Source organism: Eptatretus burgeri, chromosome 4 (genome assembly GCF_056783735.1).
Source record: "Eptatretus burgeri isolate ZD-2024b chromosome 4, Ebu_testis_v1, whole genome shotgun sequence".
Taxonomy (NCBI): Eukaryota; Metazoa; Chordata; class Myxini; order Myxiniformes; family Myxinidae; genus Eptatretus; species Eptatretus burgeri.
The window spans coordinates 89,399,980-89,418,791 of NC_140964.1; the positions used below are offsets into that span (position 1 = coordinate 89,399,980).

At 45.3% G+C, this 18,812-nt stretch overlaps 2 long non-coding RNA genes across 2 annotated transcripts in view; one reads left to right on the forward strand and one right to left on the reverse strand.

Annotated features, from left to right (window-relative positions):
- The window catches only part of LOC147028639 (uncharacterized), a 182,242-nt gene that overhangs the window by 7,214 nt on the left and 156,216 nt on the right, over positions 1 to 18,812 (reverse strand). The window lies entirely within an intron of this gene.
- The window catches only part of LOC147028640 (uncharacterized), a 62,972-nt gene that overhangs the window by 409 nt on the left and 43,751 nt on the right, over positions 1 to 18,812 (forward strand). The window lies entirely within an intron of this gene.

Below are 18,812 nucleotides of genomic sequence, written 5' to 3' on the forward strand. Positions count from 1 at the left end.
GTGTATATAGAGAGAGGTGTGTATATAGAGAGAGGTGTGTATATAGAGAGAGGTGTGTATATAGAGAGGTGTGTATATAGAGAGAGGTGTGTATATAGAGAGAGGTGTGTATATAGAGAGAGGTGTATATAGAGAGAGGTGTGCGTATAGAGAGAGGTGTGCGTATAGAGAGAGGTGTGCGTATAGAGAGAGGTGTGCATATAGAGAGAGGTGTGCATATAGAGAGAGGTGTGCATATAGAGAGAGGTGTGTCTATAGAGAGAGGTGTGTATATAGAGAGAGGTGTGTATAGAGAGAGAGGTGTGTATATAGAGAGGTGTGTATATAGAGAGGTGTGTCTATAGAGAGAGGTGTGTATATAGAGAGAGGTGTGTATATAGAGAGAGGTGTGTATATAGAGAGAGGTGTGTATAGAGAGAGGTGTGTCTATAGAGAGAGGTGTGTATATAGAGAGAGGTGTGTATAGAGAAAGGTGTGTATAGAGAGAGGTGTATATAGAGAGAGGTGTGTATATAGAGAGAGCTGTGTATATAGAGAGAGGTGCGTATATAGAGAGAGGTGTGTATATAGAGAGAGGTGCGTATATAGAGAGAGGTGCATATATAGAGAGAGGTGTGTATAGAGAGAGGTGTGTATAGAGAGAGGTGTGTATATAGAGAGGTGTGTATAGAGAGAGGTGTGTATATAGAGAGGTGTGTATATAGAGAGGTGTATATAGAGAGAGGTGTGTATAGAGAGAGGTGTGTATATAGAGAGAGGTGTGTATATAGAGAGAGGTGTGTATATAGAGAGAGGTGTGTATATAGAGAGAGGTGTGTATATAGAGAGGTGTGTATATAGAGAGGTGTATATAGAGAGAGGTGTGTATAGAGAGAGGTGTGTATATAGAGAGAGGTGTGTATATAGAGAGAGGTGTGTATATAGAGAGAGGTGTGTATATAGAGAGAGGTGTGTATATAGAGAGGTGTGTATATAGAGAGAGGTGTGTATATAGAGAGAGGTGTGTATATAGAGAGAGGTGTGTATATAGAGAGAGGTGTGTATATAGAGAGAGGTGTGTATATAGAGAGAGGTGTGTATATAGAGAGAGGTGTGTATATAGAGAGAGGTGTGTATATAGAGAGAGGTGTGTATATAGAGAGAGGTGTATATAGAGAGAGGTGTGTATATAGAGAGAGGTGTGTATATAGAGAGAGGTGTGTATATAGAGAGAGGTGTGTATATAGAGAGAGGTGTGTATATAGAGAGAGGTGTGTATATAGAGAGGTGTGTCTATAGAGAGAGGTGTATATAGAGAGAGGTGTGTATATATAGAGAGGTGTGTATATATAGAGAGGTGTGTATATATAGAGAGAGGTGTGTATATTGAGAGAGGTGTGTATATAGAGAGAGGTGTGTATATAGAGAGAGGTGTGTATATAGAGAGAGGTGTGTATATAGAGAGAGGTGTGTATATTGAGAGAGGTCTATATAGAGAGAGGTGTGTATATAGAGAGAGGTGTGTATATAGAGAGGTGTGTATATAGAGAGAGGTGTGTATATAGAGAGAGGTGTGTATATAGAGAGAGGTGTGTATATAGAGAGAGGTGTGTATATAGAGAGAGGTGTGTATATAGAGAGAGGTGTGTATATAGAGAGAGGTGTGTATATAGAGAGAGGTGTATATAGAGAGAGGTGTGTATATAGAGAGAGGTGTGTATATAGAGAGAGGTGTGTAAAGAGAGAGGTGTGTATATAGAGAGAGGTGTGTATATAGAGAGAGGTGTGTATATAGAGAGAGGTGTGTATATAGAGAGAGGTGTGTATATAGAGAGAGGTGTGTATATAGAGAGAGGTGTATATAGAGAGAGGTGTATATAGAGAGAGGTGTGTATATAGAGAGAGGTGTGTATATAGAGAGAGGTGTATATAGAGAGAGGTGTGTATATAGAGAGAGGTGTGTATATAGAGAGAGGTGTGTATATAGAGAGAGGTGTGTATATAGAGAGAGGTGTGTATATATAGAGAGGTGTATATAGAGAGAGGTGTGTATATAGAGAGAGGTGTGTATATAGAAAGAGGTGTGTATATAGAGAGAGGTGTGTATACAGAGAGGTGTGTATATAGAGAGGTGTATATAGAGAGAGGTGTGTATATAGAGAGAGGTGTGTATAGAGAGAGGTGTGTATATAGAGAGGTGTGTATATAGAGAGGTGTGTATATAGAGAGAGGTGTGTATATAGAGAGAGGTGTGTATATAGAGAGAGGTGTATATATAGAGAGAGGTGTATATAGAGAGAGGTGTGTATATAGAGAGGTGTGTATATAGAGAGGTGTGTATATAGAGAGAGGTGTGTATAGAGAGAGGTGTATATAGAGAGAGGTGTGTAGATAGAGAGAGGTGTGTATAGAGAGAGGTGTGTATATAGAGAGAGGTGTGTATATAGAGAGAGGTTTGTATATAGAGAGAGGTGTGTATATAGAGAGAGGTGTGTATAGAGAGAGGTGTGTATATAGGGAGAGGTGTGTATATAGAGAGAGGTGTGTATATAGAGAGAGGAGTGTATATAGAGAGAGGTGTGTATAGAGAGAGGTGTGTATAGAGAGAGGTGTATATAGAGAGAGGTGTGTATATAGAGAGAGGTGTATATAGAGAGAGGTGTGTATATAGAGAGGTGTGTATATAGAGAGAGGTGTGTATATAGAGAGAGGTGTGTATAGAGAGAGGTGTGTATAGAGAGAGGTGTGTATATAGAGAGGTGTGTATATAGAGAGAGGTGTGTATATAGAGAGAGGTGTGTATATAGAGAGAGGTGTGTATAGAGAGAGGTGTATATAGAGAGAGGTGTGTATATAGAGAGAGGTGTGTATAGAGAGAGGTGTGTATATAGAGAGAGGTGTGTATATAGAGAGAGGTGTGTATATAGAGAGAGGTGTGTATATAGAGAGAGGTGTGTATATTGAGAGAGGTGTGTATATTGAGAGAGGTGTGTATATTGAGAGAGGTGTATATAGAGAGAGGTGTGTATATAGAGAGGTGTGTATATAGAGAGAGAGGTGTGTATATAGATAAATGTGTGTATATAGAGAGAGGTGTGTATATAGAGAGAGGTGTATATAGAGAGAGGTGTATATAGAGAGGTGTGTATATAGAGAGAGGTGTGTATATAGAGAGAGGTGTGTATATAGAGAGAGGTGTGTATATTGAGAGAGGTGTATATAGAGAGGTGTGTATATAGAGAGAGGTGTGTATATAGAGAGAGGTGTGTATATTGAGAGAGGTGTGTATATTGAGAGAGGTGTGTATATTGAGAGAGGTGTGTATATAGAGAGAGGTGTGTATATAGAGAGAGGTGTGTATATAGAGAGAGGTGTGTATATAGAGAGAGGTGTGTATATAGAGAGAGGTGTGTATATAGAGAGAGGTGTGTATATAGAGAGAGGTGTGTATATAGAGAGAGGTGTGTATATAGAGAGAGGTGTGTATATAGAGAGAGAGGTGTGTATATATAGAGAGAGGTGTGTATATAGAGAGAGGTGTGTATATAGAGAGAGGTGTGTATATAGAGAGAGGTGTGTATATAGAGAGAGGTGTGTATAGAGAGAGGTGTGTATAGGGAGAGGTGTATATAGGGAGAGGTGTGTATATAGAGAGAGGTGTGTATATATAGAGAGGTGTGTATATAGAGAGAGGTGTATATAGAGAGAGGTGTGTATATAGAGAGAGGTGTGTATATAGAGAGAGGTGTGTATATAGAGAGAGGTGTGTATAGAGAAAGGTGTGTATAGAGAAAGGTGTGTATAGAGAGAGGTGTATATAGAGAGAGGTGTATATAGAGAGAGGTGTATATATAGAGAGAGGTGTATATAGAGAGAGGTGTGTATATAGAGAGGTGTGTATATAGAGAGAGCTGTGTATATAGAGAGAGGTGCATATATAGAGAGAGGTGTATATAGAGAGAGTTGTGTTTAGAGATAGGTGTGTATATAGAGAGAGGTGTGTATAGAGAAAGGTGTGTATAGAGAGAGGTGTATATAGAGAGAGGTGTATATAGAGAGAGGTGTATATATAGAGAGAGGTGTATATAGAGAGAGGTGTATATAGAGAGAGGTGTATATAGAGAGAGGTGTATATATAGAGAGAGGTGTATATAGAGAGAGGTGTATATAGAGAGAGGTGTGAATATAGAGAGAGGTGTGTATATAGAGAGAGGTGTGTATATAGAGAGGTGTATATAGAGAGAGGTGTGTATAGAGAGAGGTGTATATAGAGAGAGGTGTGTATATAGAGAGAGGTGTGTATAGAGAGAGGTGTGTATATAGAGAGAGGTGTATATAGAGAGAGGTGTGTATATAGAGAGAGGTGTGTATAGAGAGAGAGTGTGTATAGAGAGAGAGTGTATAGAGAGAGAGAGAGGTGTATATAGAGAGAGAGTGTGTATATAGAGAGAGAGGTGTATATAGAGAGAGGTGTGTATATAGAGAGAGAGTGTGTATATAGAGAGAGGTGTGTATAGAGAGAGAGGTGTGTATAGAGAGAGGTGTATATAGAGAGAGGTGTATATAGAGAGAGGTGTATATAGAGAGAGGTGTGTATGTAGAGAGAGGTGTGTATATAGAGAGAGGTGTGTATATAGAGAGAGGTGTGTATAGAGAGAGAGAGAGAGAGAGAGAGAGAGAGAGAGAGAGAGAGAGGTGTGTATATAGAGAGAGGTGTGTATATAGAGAGAGGTGTGTATATAGAGAGAGGTGTGTATAGAGAGAGAGAGTGTATATAGAGAGAGGTGTGTATATAGAGAGAGGTGTGTATAGAGAGAGGTGTGTATATAGAGAGAGGTGTATATAGAGAGAGGTGTGTATATAGAGAGAGGTGTGTATATAGAGAGAGGTGTGTATAGAGAGAGGTGTGTATAGAGAGAGAGGTGTGTATATAGAGAGGTGTGTATATAGAGAGAGGTGTGTATATAGAGAGAGGTGTATATAGAGAGAGGTGTATATAGAGAGAGGTGGATATAGAGAGAGGTGTATATAGAGAGAGGTGTATATAGAGAGAGGTGTGTATATAGTGGTGTGTATATAGAGAGAGGTGTGTATATAGAGAGAGGTGTATATAGGGAGAGGTGTGTATATAGAGAGAGGTGTGTATATAGAGAGAGGTGTATATAGAGAGAGGTGTATATAGAGAGAGGTGTATATAGAGAGAGGTGTATATAGAGAGAGGTGTATATAGAGAGAGGTGTATATAGAGAGAGGTGTGTATATAGAGGTGTGTATATAGAGAGAGGTGTGTATAGAGAGAGGTGTGTATAGAGAGAGGTGTATATAGAGAGAGGTGTGTATATATAGAGAGGTGTGTATATAGAGAGAGAGTGTATATAGAGAGAGAGTGTATATAGAGAGGTGTGTATATAGAGAGAGGTGTATATAGAGAGAGGTGTGTATATAGAGAGAGGTGTGTATATAGAGAGAGAGAGAGTGTATATAGAGAGAGAGGTGTATATAGAGAGAGGTGTATATAGAGAGAGGTGTGTATATAGAGAGAGGTGTGTATATTGAGAGGTGTGTATATAGAGAGAGGTGTATATAGAGAGAGAGTGTATATAGAGAGAGAGAGAGAGAGAGAGAGAGAGAGAGAGAGAGAGAGAGAGAGAGAGATTGAGAGAGAGTGTGTATATTGAGAGAGAGAGACAGAGAGAGAGAGGTGTGTATATAGAGAGAGAGAGGTGTATATAGAGAGAGAGAGAGAGAGTGTATATAGAGAGAGGTGTGTATATTGAGAGAGGTGTGAATATTGAGAGAGAGATATATAGAGAGAGAGAGTATATAGAGAGAGAGAGAGTAGAGAATAGAGAGAGGTGTATATAGAGAGAGTGTGTCTATAGAGAGAGAGTGTATATAGAGAGAGAGTGTATATATAGAGAGGTGTGTATATATAGAGAGAGAGTGTATATATATAGAGAGAGAGAGAGGTGTATATTGAGAGAGAGAGATATAGAGAGAGAGAGTAGAGAGAGAGAGAGAGAGAGAGAGAGAGAGAGAGAGAGAGAGAGGTGTATATAGAGAGAGGTGTGTATATAGAGAGAGCTGTGTATATAGAGAGAGGTGTGTATATAGAGAGAGGTGTGTATATAGAGAGAGGAGCGTATATAGAGAGAGGTGCATATATAGAGAGAGGTGTGTATAGAGAGAGGTGTGTATAGAGAGAGGTGTATATAGAGAGGTGTGTATATAGAGAGAGAGTGTATATAGAGAGAGGTGTGTATATAGAGAGAGGTGTATATAGAGAGAGGTGTATATAGAGAGAGGTGTGAATATAGAGAGAGAGGTGTATATAGAGAGAGGTGTGTATATAGAGAGAGGTGTGTATATAGAGAGAGGTGTGTATATAGAGAGAGGTGTGTATATAGAGAGAGGTGTGTATATAGAGAGAGGTGTGTATATAGAGAGAGGAGTGTATATAGAGAGAGGTGTGTATATAGAGAGGTGTGTATATAGAGAGGTGTGTATATATAGAGAGAGGTGTGTATATAGAGAGAGAGGTGTGTATATAGAGAGAGGTGTGTATATAGAGAGAGGTGTGTATATAGAGAGAGGTGTGTATATAGAGAGAGAGTGTGTATATAGAGAGAGGTGTGTATATAGAGAGAGGTGTGTATATAGAGAGAGGTGTATATAGAGAGAGGTGTATATAGAGAGAGGTGTGTATATAGAGAGAGGTGTATATAGAGAGAGGTGTATATAGAGAGAGAGAGAGAGAGAGAGAGAGAGAGAGAGAGAGAGAGAGAGAGAGAGAGATATATATATATATATATATATATATATATATATATATATATAGAGAGAGAGAGAGAGAGAGAGAGAGAGAGAGAGAGAGAGAGAGAGAGAGAGAGAGAGAGAGAGAGAGAGAGAGAGAGGCTGGAGAGAGAGAGAGAGAGAGGTGTATAGAGATAGAGATAGAGATAGAGAGAGAGAGAGAGAGAGAGAGGTGTATAGAGAGAGAGAGAGAGAGGTGTATAGAGAGAGAGAGAGAGAGAGAGAGGTGTATAGAGAGAGAGAGAGAGAGAGAGGTGTATAGAGAGAGAGAGAGAGAGGTGTATAGAGAGAGAGAGGTGTGTATAGAGAGAGAGAGAGGTGTGTATAGAGAGAGAGAGAGGTGTGTATAGAGAGAGAGAGAGAGGTGTGTATAGAGAGAGAGAGAGAGGTGTGTATAGAGAGAGAGAGAGGTGTGTATAGAGAGAGAGAGGTGTGTATAGAGAGAGAGAGGTGTGTATAGAGAGAGAGAGAGGTGTGTATAGAGAGAGAGAGAGGTGTGTATAGAGAGAGAGAGAGGTGTGTATAGAGAGAGAGAGAGGTGTGTATAGAGAGAGAGAGAGGTGTGTATAGAGAGAGAGAGAGGTGTGTAGAGAGAGAGAGAGAGAGAGGTGTGTATAGAGAGAGAGAGAGGTGTGTATAGAGAGAGAGAGAGGTGTGTATAGAGAGAGAGAGAGGTGTGTATAGAGAGAGAGAGGTGTGTATAGAGAGAGAGAGGTGTGTATAGAGAGAGAGAGAGGTGTGTATAGAGAGAGAGAGAGGTGTGTATAGAGAGAGAGAGAGGTGTGTATAGAGAGAGAGAGAGGTGTGTATAGAGAGAGAGAGAGGTGTGTATAGAGAGAGAGAGAGGTGTGTATAGAGAGAGAGAGAGGTGTGTATAGAGAGAGAGAGAGGTGTGATAGAGAGAGAGAGAGAGAGGTGTGATAGAGAGAGAGAGAGAGAGGTGTGATAGAGAGAGAGAGAGAGAGGTGTGATAGAGAGAGAGAGAGAGAGGTGTGATATAGAGAGAGAGAGAGAGAGAGAGAGAGAGAGAGAGAGAGAGAGAGAGAGAGAGAGAGAGAGAGAGAGAGAGAGAGAGAGAGAGAGAGAGAGAGAGAGAGAGAGAGAGAGAGAGAGAGAGAGAGAGAGAGAGAGAGAGAGAGATGTATATATATATATATATATATATACATATATATATATATATATATATATATATATATATATATAGAGAGAGAGAGAGAGAGAGAGAGAGAGAGAGAGAGAGAGAGAGAGAGAGAGAGAGAGAGAGAGAGAGAGAGAGAGAGAGAGAGAGAGAGAGAGAGAGAGAGAGAGAGAGAGAGAGAGAGAGAGAGAGAGAGAGAGAGAGAGAGAGAGAGAGAGAGAGAGAGAGAGAGAGAGAGAGAGAGAGAGAGAGAGAGAGAGAGAGAGAGAGAGAGAGAGAGAGAGAGAGAGAGAGAGAGAGAGAGAGAGAGAGAGAGAGAGAGAGAGAGAGAGAGAGAGAGAGAGAGAGAGAGAGAGAGAGAGAGAGAGAGAGAGAGAGAGAGAGAGAGAGAGAGAGAGAGAGAGAGAGAGAGAGAGAGAGAGAGAGAGAGAGAGAGAGAGAGAGAGAGAGAGAGAGAGAGAGAGAGAGAGAGAGAGAGAGAGAGAGAGAGAGAGAGAGAGAGAGAGAGAGAGAGAGAGAGAGAGAGAGAGAGAGAGAGAGAGAGAGAGAGAGAGAGAGAGAGAGAGAGAGAGAGAGAGAGAGAGAGAGAGAGAGAGAGAGAGAGAGAGAGAGAGAGAGAGAGAGAGAGAGAGAGAGAGAGAGAGAGAGAGAGAGAGAGAGAGAGAGAGAGAGAGAGAGAGAGAGAGAGAGAGAGAGAGAGAGAGAGAGAGAGAGAGAGAGAGAGAGAGAGAGAGAGAGAGAGAGAGAGAGAGAGAGAGAGAGAGAGAGATGTAGAGAGAGAGAGAGAGAGAGAGAGAGAGAGAGAGAGAGAGAGAGAGAGAGAGAGAGAGAGAGAGAGAGAGAGAGAGAGAGAGAGAGAGAGAGAGAGAGAGAGAGAGAGAGAGAGAGAGAGAGAGAGAGAGAGAGAGAGAGAGAGAGAGAGAGAGAGAGAGAGAGAGAGAGAGAGAGAGAGAGAGAGAGGTAGAGAGAGAGAGAGATGTAGAGAGAGAGAGAGAGAGAGAGAGAGAGAGAGAGAGAGAGAGAGAGAGAGAGAGAGAGAGAGAGAGAGAGAGAGAGAGAGAGAGAGAGAGAGAGAGAGAGAGAGAGAGAGAGAGAGAGAGAGAGAGATGTAGAGAGAGAGAGAGAGAGAGAGAGAGAGAGAGAGATGTAGAGAGAGAGAGAGGTGTAGAGAGGTGTAGAGAGGTGTAGAGAGGTGTAGAGAGGTGTAGAGAGGTGTAGAGAGGTGTAGAGAGGTGTCGAGAGGTGTAGAGAGGTGTAGAGAGGTGTAGAGAGGGGGAGAAAAACCAGAATTGAACCCTTCTTTTCCTCACTCAAAACTTCTTTTCAACTCTTTTGGCATGGTCAATAGTTATTTTTTTGATTCCAAACTTTTGAGGTACGACTAGCACTGTTTTTGACATCCAGCTGGTCCTATTGCAAGAGGATAGTGATGACCACAGCAGTGGTTTTTATACTTTTCCTTGTTAAATAAGATTCGGTTCAGGTGATCACCCAATCAGTACCTCACTAAGTATAATGAGGTGTGCCTGTGTTGGAATTCAACAGACACTGGAATGGAATGGCTGCCATACATGTCGAGATGCTGATTAAATTTTTTTTTCGAGTGGTCTCATTTTTTTCCAGAGCTATGTAATATATATGTATGTATGTATGTATGTATGTATGTATGTATGTATGTATATATATATATATATATATATATATATATATATATATATATATATATATATATATATACATATACACACACACACACACACACACACACACACACACACACACACACACACACACACACACACACACACACACACACACACACACACACACACACACACACACACACACACACACACACACACACTCCACCAGTGAAAAGTTTAAGAACACCCCCATTTTTTTAGTTTTTACGAAAATTTAAGCAGTTCAAGTCCAGTGAATAACTTTAAATGGTAAAAAGCCAAACGGTAAACTACCAGAGGTTAAGAAAAAAAAGTTTAGGTTGCCAAAAATTGAAAAATAATGTAAATTTCACAGTTGTTAAAAAGGCCCTTTTCAGAGAACAAGTAATGGGTTGGCAACTGCAGCTGTTCTGCAGCAATGGAAGTAAATTAAGCCTTGAAAGTTGATGTAAACAATTCCAACAAGTGTCCCAACTTTTGTTGGTTAGTTGCAAACCCTGTGTCTGCATAAAATCAGTGTTGGAACAGACTGTGTTGCGACACACCCTGAAGCATGATTTGGACAATATTGCACTGCAGGAAGTAGTATATTGCTATCATAATGGCAAGAAAAAGACAATTAACAAAGGAAGACAGACAGACCATTATAACGCTTAAAAGTGTAGGTCTTTCCTTTGGAGAAATTGCAAAGAAGCCAAGGTGTCAGTGAGTACAGTTTCCTACACCATCAAAAGGCACTTGGAAACTGGAGGAAACTGACAGGAAGAGGTCGAGCAGACCCAAAGCCACAACACAATCAGAAGACAAGTTTCTGAGAGTGAACAGCTTGTGTGATAGGCAGCTCACTGGACAGCAGCTTCAAGCACAGCTTAACACTGGTCAAAGTAAGGAAGTCTCAGTTTCCATTGTGAAGAGAAGACTTTGAGCTGCAGGTTTGACAGGTCGAGTGGCAGGAAGAAAGCCATTGCTAAGATGGCAAAATAAGAAGAAGAGGCTTGCCTGGGCCATGAAGCGCTGCCAGAGGATGACTGAAAACTGGAAGAAGGTCTTATGGACCAATGAATCAAAATTTGAAATCTTCGGATCATCACAGAGGGTTTTTGTATGCCGTCGAGTAGGCGAAAGGATGGTTCCTCACTGTGCGACACCAACTGTCAAACATGGAGGAGGAAGCGTGATGATGTGGGGCTCTTTTGCTGGATCCAGAGTCGGCGACTTGCACAGAGTGACTGTCACCCTGAACCAAAAGGGCTACCACAGCATTTTGCAGCACTATGCAATACCCTCTGGTCCACACCTCGTTGGTCAGGGGTTCATCTTACAGCAAGTTAACGACCCAAAGCATACCTCCAGACGATGTCAGAACTACCTCAGAATAAAAGAACAAGACGGCACGCTTCAAATCATGGAATGACAAGCACAGTCTCCAGACTTAAACCACATCGAGCTGGTTTGGGATGAACTGGACAGACGAGTGAAAGCAAAGCAACCTTCAAGTGCGACACATTTGTGGGAACTTCTGCAACAGTGTTGGGAACAACTTTCCGAACAATGTTTGATTTCTATTGGAGAAAGAATGCCACGAGTATATTCGGTTGTTATATCTGCAAAAGGTGGCTACTTTGATGAGTCAAAAATTTAGATTAAATTTTGTTCAACAAAACGATTCCATGATTACTTTTTTTATCTGCAATTGTTTATTTGTTCTGTGCTTCAATTTCAGAGTACATTAAACTGCTTAAATTTCAGTAAAAACTGGAAAAATGGGGGTGTTCTCAAACTTTTGACGGGTAGAGTATGTATGTATGTATGTATATATATATATATATATATATATATATATATATATATATATATATATACATATATATATATATACATACATATATATATATATATATACATACATACATACACACAAACATATATATTGTTACGAATTTCGGTCCGCCCAGCGTGCGATCGGCCACGTAACTCAAATTGCGACCGCTTCGCCCACCGGAACGGACAATTCAGTCATGACCCTCCTTGGAACTACCGCCAGGAGCTAGTCACAGGTGGGTCTTTCGACCCCACCACAATCGTGCCAATCGGCCACCCGCGCAGGATAGGGTTGTTCGCCAAACTCGACCTACCTAAGTCCCTGCGCGAGTAGTTAACCGGGCGATCGTACCTCGCCGCTGGCCGGCCTAGGACACGAACTGCTTAAGCGGTCCGTTCCGTGCTTCAGTGATAACCGAGCGGTGTTATCACCTACGGATGTGATTCTATTTACTGGGTGCTTACACCCTTCTACCAATTCCTTCCGTGATGCAAGATGGAACTTTCAAACAAGGGAAAGGACGCAACGAAACGGGGAACAGTTCAACAAGCACATTTATTTCACACTCAGACAAGGCACGTATTTACAGACATACAGTAAATCATGCACGTACACAGTGATATCAAGCAAAGGCAGAGTTACAACCGAATGAGGTGTCTTTATTTCACATGCAATTACTTAAACAGTTTTACTTACAAGACGGCGCCACCACATGCATTTGCACAAAAAGCAAAGAAAAAGCCACCCTCCAAGATAAGGGTGGCAGACAGGTCCGTGGACCAAATGTACGTGGAATCTGGATGAGCGGCCAGGTCCACGAGACCGAAGGGTCTGAACCGCACCCTCATGGCACGATGGCGGGCAAGCCGCGATGTAAGCGTAGCTGCGCCTGGCTTTGTGCCCCTGGCATGGCCGGTGAGCTCTCTCCGGCGTTCTCCACGCAGGCACGTGTTTCACCGTCGGCACCACGGTTGGGGAGGGGCACGGACGGGGTTACCGGCGCTTTCTCAGCGCGGAGCTCGGTAAAGGAGAGGGGAATAGCTGATGCTCTGAGCTCCTTCCTCTCCGTCTCCCGACTCCCGTCTGCCTTTCCCCATCTGCTTCGAGCTCCGTCTCCAGACTCTGCCCCACCGACACTGCCGCCGTCTGCCTCTTCGAGCTCCGTCCTGTTCTCTGAACCCTCCAGACCTGACTTGACTGCCTCAAGCTACGTTGTGCTCACGCTTATATAGGCCGGGGGAGGAGTGCATATGTAAATTTGTGGATCACAGCGGGTTTGGAGGCGGGGCTGCACCACCTGATGCTCAGCCATTGGATGGATGAAAAGTGGGCGTGAATCATTCCTGATCAGATTTCTTCTTCGAAAGCATCCCATTCACAACCCATGGCACGACGTTCGGTAGAAAGGCAAAGGTGGTGGGAGTTTGCTGTGGTGGTTTGGGAAGGGTGTTGGTGGTGGCGATTTGGTTTTTGGCAGGCGTCGTTTGAGAGTGGGGGTGAGGCGATGTTTGCGGGATGGGGTTGTGGAGGTGAAGGGGGCGAAGGTGGTGGTGGCTTGGTGTAGTTGTTTGGGGGCGTTGTTGGTCGTGGTGATTTGCTTGGTGGGGGATGATTGGTCCAAAATAACGACAGAGAAAAGAAAAACGGCTATCTCAAAGGATCGCAGCCCTGTGAACACGGAAATTCCCTCTAAACAACGGTGGGGAAATCTAACTACACATATACTTAGCGTCATAACTGATCTAAGGTCCTTTATGGTGGTCTGCGAATTTCCACAGCTGTAACAATATATATATATATATATATATATATATATATATATATATATATATATATATATATATATATATATATATATATATATATATATATATATATATATATATATATATATATATGAATTTACGCCTGCCCAACGTGCGAACGACCGCTTTCAAACCGAATCGCGGCCAGACGCCAACCGGACGTACAATTCAGTCGTGACTTTCCAGAACAACGCCAGAAACCAGTCACGGGTGTGCTCCGAGCGCACACCACGGCCGAGTCGACAGTCGACCCGCGCACGACAGGGTCAATCGCCTAATTATCGATATACCTAAGCATTCGCGCGGGCAGACTACAGAGAGACCGTACCTCAATGAAGGCCTGCTTGGACATAAACCGCTTAAGCGGTTCGTTCCGTTCTGGGATAACCGAGCGGTGTATTATCGCCAGGCCTCGTTGGACCCGATTCTATTATCGGCTCTTTAAAAGCCCGCTAAATTCCAAGAGCAATACGGCGGTACAATGGGGAAAGAGGACACAACGAACGGGTTAACATTTAAACACTCACATTTATTATTTACACACGTACACAGTCATGCAATGGAAAGGTGAAACACGCATGCAGTTGATTTAAAATGAATGCGGGACGGGGACAAAACACGAACAAGGCAAAGCACTATAACCGTCTATTTTTATTATTCACAAGCACTTAAAATGTTCTACTTGCGGGACATGGTGCCACATACACACATACAAAAACCCAGAAAAGAAAGAAAGAGAACGTGACCGTGTGGTGATTTTTTGGGGCTCCGTCCTCCTTCGCCCGACCTCGCGCTCGTACCACCCTCACGGTTCTCTCTCCTCACGCCTATCTTCCGACCTCGATTCTCCCGTTCTCGTCACGACCGACCCAGAGAGCCCTCGGTCCGGAGCGCAACCTCGCTCACGATCCTCAGCGACCGAGAGAGAGAGAACGCGATTCTCCTCAGCACTCGCATTCCTGGTGACGACTCTCCCACTCTTTTTTTCCGTGCTCGCGTTCCTCCTTTTTATACCCACGCCCCGCCCCTTCTCAACTCCCACCCTTCCTTCCAGAACACGAGGGAAGCTTCCAGAAGGAAACGTTTTCCCGCCAAAAATCAGGGACGCTCACACCGTTGCCTGCTTCATTGCTTGGGTTTTCACCCTTGTCCCTTGCAGGGTGAAACCCACCGCGTTTCTCAGGGAAGATGCCATTCGTTGGTGGGGAGGGGGAAACGGGGATCACCTGCTTTCCCTCGACGAAGGCCAGGCCTCTGGCAACCATGCTGAGGTGGAAATGCGGTGGTGGTGTGGTTGGCGTTTTGTGGTGGTCTTGATGGTGGTGTGGCTTGCGTTCATTGTGGTTGGGAGGGTGGTGTGGCTGGCATTTGTGTTGGTAGTGAGGGTGGTGTGGTTGGGCGGTGGTGGTTAAGGTGGTTCTTGTGAAGGCGGCTGTTCGTTGTCTGTGGGGATGTTGGCGATTGACGAGAAGCTGGTTGTGGTGATCGGGTTGTTGTGGTTGGTGGCGCTTTGCGGTGGTAGTAATTGCGGTTGGTCCAAAATAACGATAGTAAAAGAAAAACGGCTAACTCAAAGATCACAGCCCTGTCCACACGGATAAATCCCATTAAACAACGGTGGGGAAATCTAACTGAACACCGACTTATCGGCATAACTGAACAAAGGACCTATATGGTGTTCTGCGAATTTCCACAGCCGTAACACTACTCCCTCCCCTTTGTACAGACTCGTTCCGAGTCGTCGAATTTTCGTGTGCCATCATGTGTAAGTTTCCCCTGGTATGTTTTATCTTCGGATCCCTGAGTTTGACATTTAGTGTATTTGTGTCCCCAAAATAAATAACCAGCGGGCTGAGTAACTAACGAAACAAAGCCACTCATACAGACGACTTAAATAAATTGCCAGCGCAACGACAAACATGCAAGGGGCGCAACTCATGTACAATTGTAACTTAACTTACAAATTTTACACGAAACCATGGCCCAGGACTGATGAACTCTGTGGGAAAAGAAGCAGGGAACCAGGCTTCTCACACGCAGTCTCTGGCTCATGAAATAAATGCAGGTGACAGGGAATGTGGCCGGCTGCACCAATGCAGTCCTCGGCCTTCCCCGTGAAATGAGCGCAGTGAATACAAAACGGTGCACGGGCTGCACCAATGCAGTCTCCGTGTGCGGCTGCCTGCAAGGCAGTCCCTGCAGAACTCTGAATGAGCACTGACGCAAGCAAACAAAACGGTGCACGGGCTGCTCAATGCAGTCCCGTGGTGCAGATGGATGGATGGACAACACGGTGCACGGGTCGCCAATGCAGTCCCTTGATGCGGCTGCCTTCAGGGTAGTCTTTGCAGAAGGCGCGATGATCCTGGCCCACATGGTGATGGAAAAATGGGGCAAATGCAACAAAAAGGTCTGACAGACATGAGGGTCAAGGCAAAGGTAGGCAAACAAGGCATGGCAAGGCAAAACAAGGCCGTTGTAGCAAAAACAGCCGGTAGATGAACTGACCGGCACAGGCCTTGCAGCAAAACAGCCGGCAGATAAACTGACCGGCACAGGCCTTGAAGCAAAACAGCCGGCAGATTAACTGGCCGGCCTCTTGTCTTGTCCTGCAAGTGTGTGGAGGGAGTGCGGTGTTGCTGGCCACTCGGAAGGCGGGCTCGGACCTACCCTACTGTATCCCTCCCAACCTATCGCCTTTGCCTGTCTCTGTTCATGCCCACTCCCTTAGTTTGCAAACATCTAAATTTAGCCCCATCTTGTTTTTATGTTTTATTTTAATTTTATTTCTCCTTCTATAATTCGTCTCCCTTATCTTCTCTGTCCCCGGCTAACCTACCCTGTCTCCAAGCCTACTCCCAACCCCTGCGTTCCCTTCCTGGAGGGGAATAAGGAAGAGCTAGTGTCCTGTGTCGAGGCCCAATTAAGCCTCAGAATGGCCTCCTCAGATTTCAGCGATCTCAACCCAAGGTGGGTCCAGCGGCCCACAACGAGCGAAGGGATAAATGGTGCGGAGGGGTACACTTCCTAATCTACTCTTACATTTATTTACCTTAAACTACCCCGGGGCTTTCCAAAAACACCTCTCGCATACACTGCTGGTTCTACAAACCAAGATTCCCGTCGCCTGTGTTGATGTCCTCACAATTTTGGGCCATGTCCTCCAATTTTCCCTTGTGCCCTCGCACGGTCTCATGGCTAGGACGCGTGGCTCCCTTGGCAGGAACTACCCTCTGCCAATTCTCCAACGATGGCACGCCCGGGCCCTGCAACTGTCTCCGAGCCTACCAGCTCCCTAAAACCTGTGTAGTGCTCTCCATGGCTACTCCCCCTCGATGCCCACGTGGCGTGTTGACGCCCGGATCCCTTTCCGAGGGTCACCCGTGCCCAGTACACTGCCCCCGTGGCATATGGCGCCCCGGGCCCTGCATCATGCGGGCCCACCCGTGCCCCCTACGCTATCCGGGCCCCACATGGGCCCTTGGCCTACCGCGGCCGAATAGCCCGGCGCCCGGGGTACCCACTAAGCGATACTCACCGTTCGCAGCCTGCTCTCAGCCCATCAACAGGGCTCCTGCACCCCTCCAAATGTGTTTCGAGCCTACGTTCCCACCAACAGCAAAATTATCTCCATTTTGTCAATTTGACTAACCCACTAACTCACTTTACACTGACCCCAGGGTCCCTTGGGTGGGAATCACTCCTCCCCCCAATTACTCATCGCACCATGCATTTCACATTCACTCCACACACACAGAGCAGCTGGCCTCACTCACTCATCAAGTACATTTTCCATTCTCTTCTCACACATCGCTGATCACTGCCATTCTTCTCACTAAATCCCATAACTAACTGGTGCTCCCTCGTTATCCCTTAAACTAGTGGCACATTCCATTTAACACTACGCAGCTAAGCTACGTCCCCTCTACACACTCACAGTCTGTCCGTGTCTCCAAATATTATTTCCATTTCTCATCCTGAATCTAAACTGCAATCCCTCTAACTAATCCATTCCACAGGCTCCATGAGGACTTATCCCTGCTCCAAGGAGCCGGTCTAACTAAGCGAACCCATCTCCCTAACTAGTGGTGTCCTGTGCCTGGGCAGGGGGGTCTTCCATTCCACCCCTTGCCCGGGAATCCTGTTCACCCGAAGCGAGGGTTGCTTTTTTTAAATTATGCTTACACCAGCGCGGCAACTCGCAACCTGCGCTCTTTTCCCTGTGACGTCATGGCAGCTGTTCTGGCTTCGCGCACCTCGTCCCTCCTCGGACGGTACCATCCGGCAGGGATTTCCCTCCTGCCGGATTCCGACCATACAGCCACGACGTCCCCCTGCGCATCCAAAGCAAGCCTCGCGTTTTGAGTGGTTCCCCACGCGAACACATGTGCTCTGCTCATCGGAGCTTCACAAATACGCTCGCGCGGAGAACCCATCCGGTCCAAATCCATAATCCAGCCTACCTTCTGTCCGTCTGTGGGATCGGCTAATCCACCACATGCGTTTACGGACCGGGCTTCACTCCCACAGGTGCGCACATGGCGGCCTCGTGTGGAGCACAGCACGGACCCCGCACTCGCTGCTGTGCAAACCCGGCACGGTTCCCAAAACCGCTACGGCTGCTACTCAACCTTTGTCCACCGTCAGGCACCGTCGTCGTCACACTCTCGTGCACAAACTTCCCCGTGCCACGACGCTCACACACCACGCCATGACACTCCCACTCGGACATGCGATTGCGTGTTCGCCCATGCAAACCGCCATCTCCCTCACATACAGCGACCTCACACACATGGTCTCTCTCACACACAGCCACTCACTCACGCATGCCCATTCACTCGCACACGTGGTTTCACTCACACACGGCCTTCCACTTGCACAGGGGGTTTCACTCACACACGCTGTCTCTTCCACACATTGTGCTTCTTCCACACAAGGCATGCTGGGAAGCACGCATTTCCGCTCACTCGCAACCTCGCACACCATTTTACTCACACATGCGGTCTCTTTCACACACCGCCTTTCACCCACGATATGCGCGCGTTACAGCACACATTTCGCCACACTCGTGAACACACACACCGGGACATTCACAATGGGGATTTGTGCCATAAGGGGTCCCGGGGCCTTCACACCCCCCAAGCTCCGTGTGCACCCATCAACAGCACTCGCCCCCTCTACCTCTCAAAGCTCGACCGGACCCACCTGGTCGAGATCCGCCTCAAGGGGGAATATTCCCTCCCCTCGTTCCTGAAGGAGGCTATCCGGCTGCACCGGGTCACGACACATTCCCCGAGCTCCCCCTCATTGTCCTCCACTACCTCCATGTATATGTGCTCGTCTTTTACCCCGTCTTTATCGTGTGGTCTCTCCTCTACTATTTCTATCTCCCGCGTCTCTGGCAATACTTCTATTACCTTCTTTGTCTCTGTTATTTCTTTTATTATTTCCGTCATCTCTACGTGTCTTGCTGTACACGTCTACGTCACCCCCATTTAATTATTCCCTCTGTGTCACCGTCACTTTCTCTGTCACCTGCTTGAGTCTCGCCCAACGCGTCTCCCGAATTA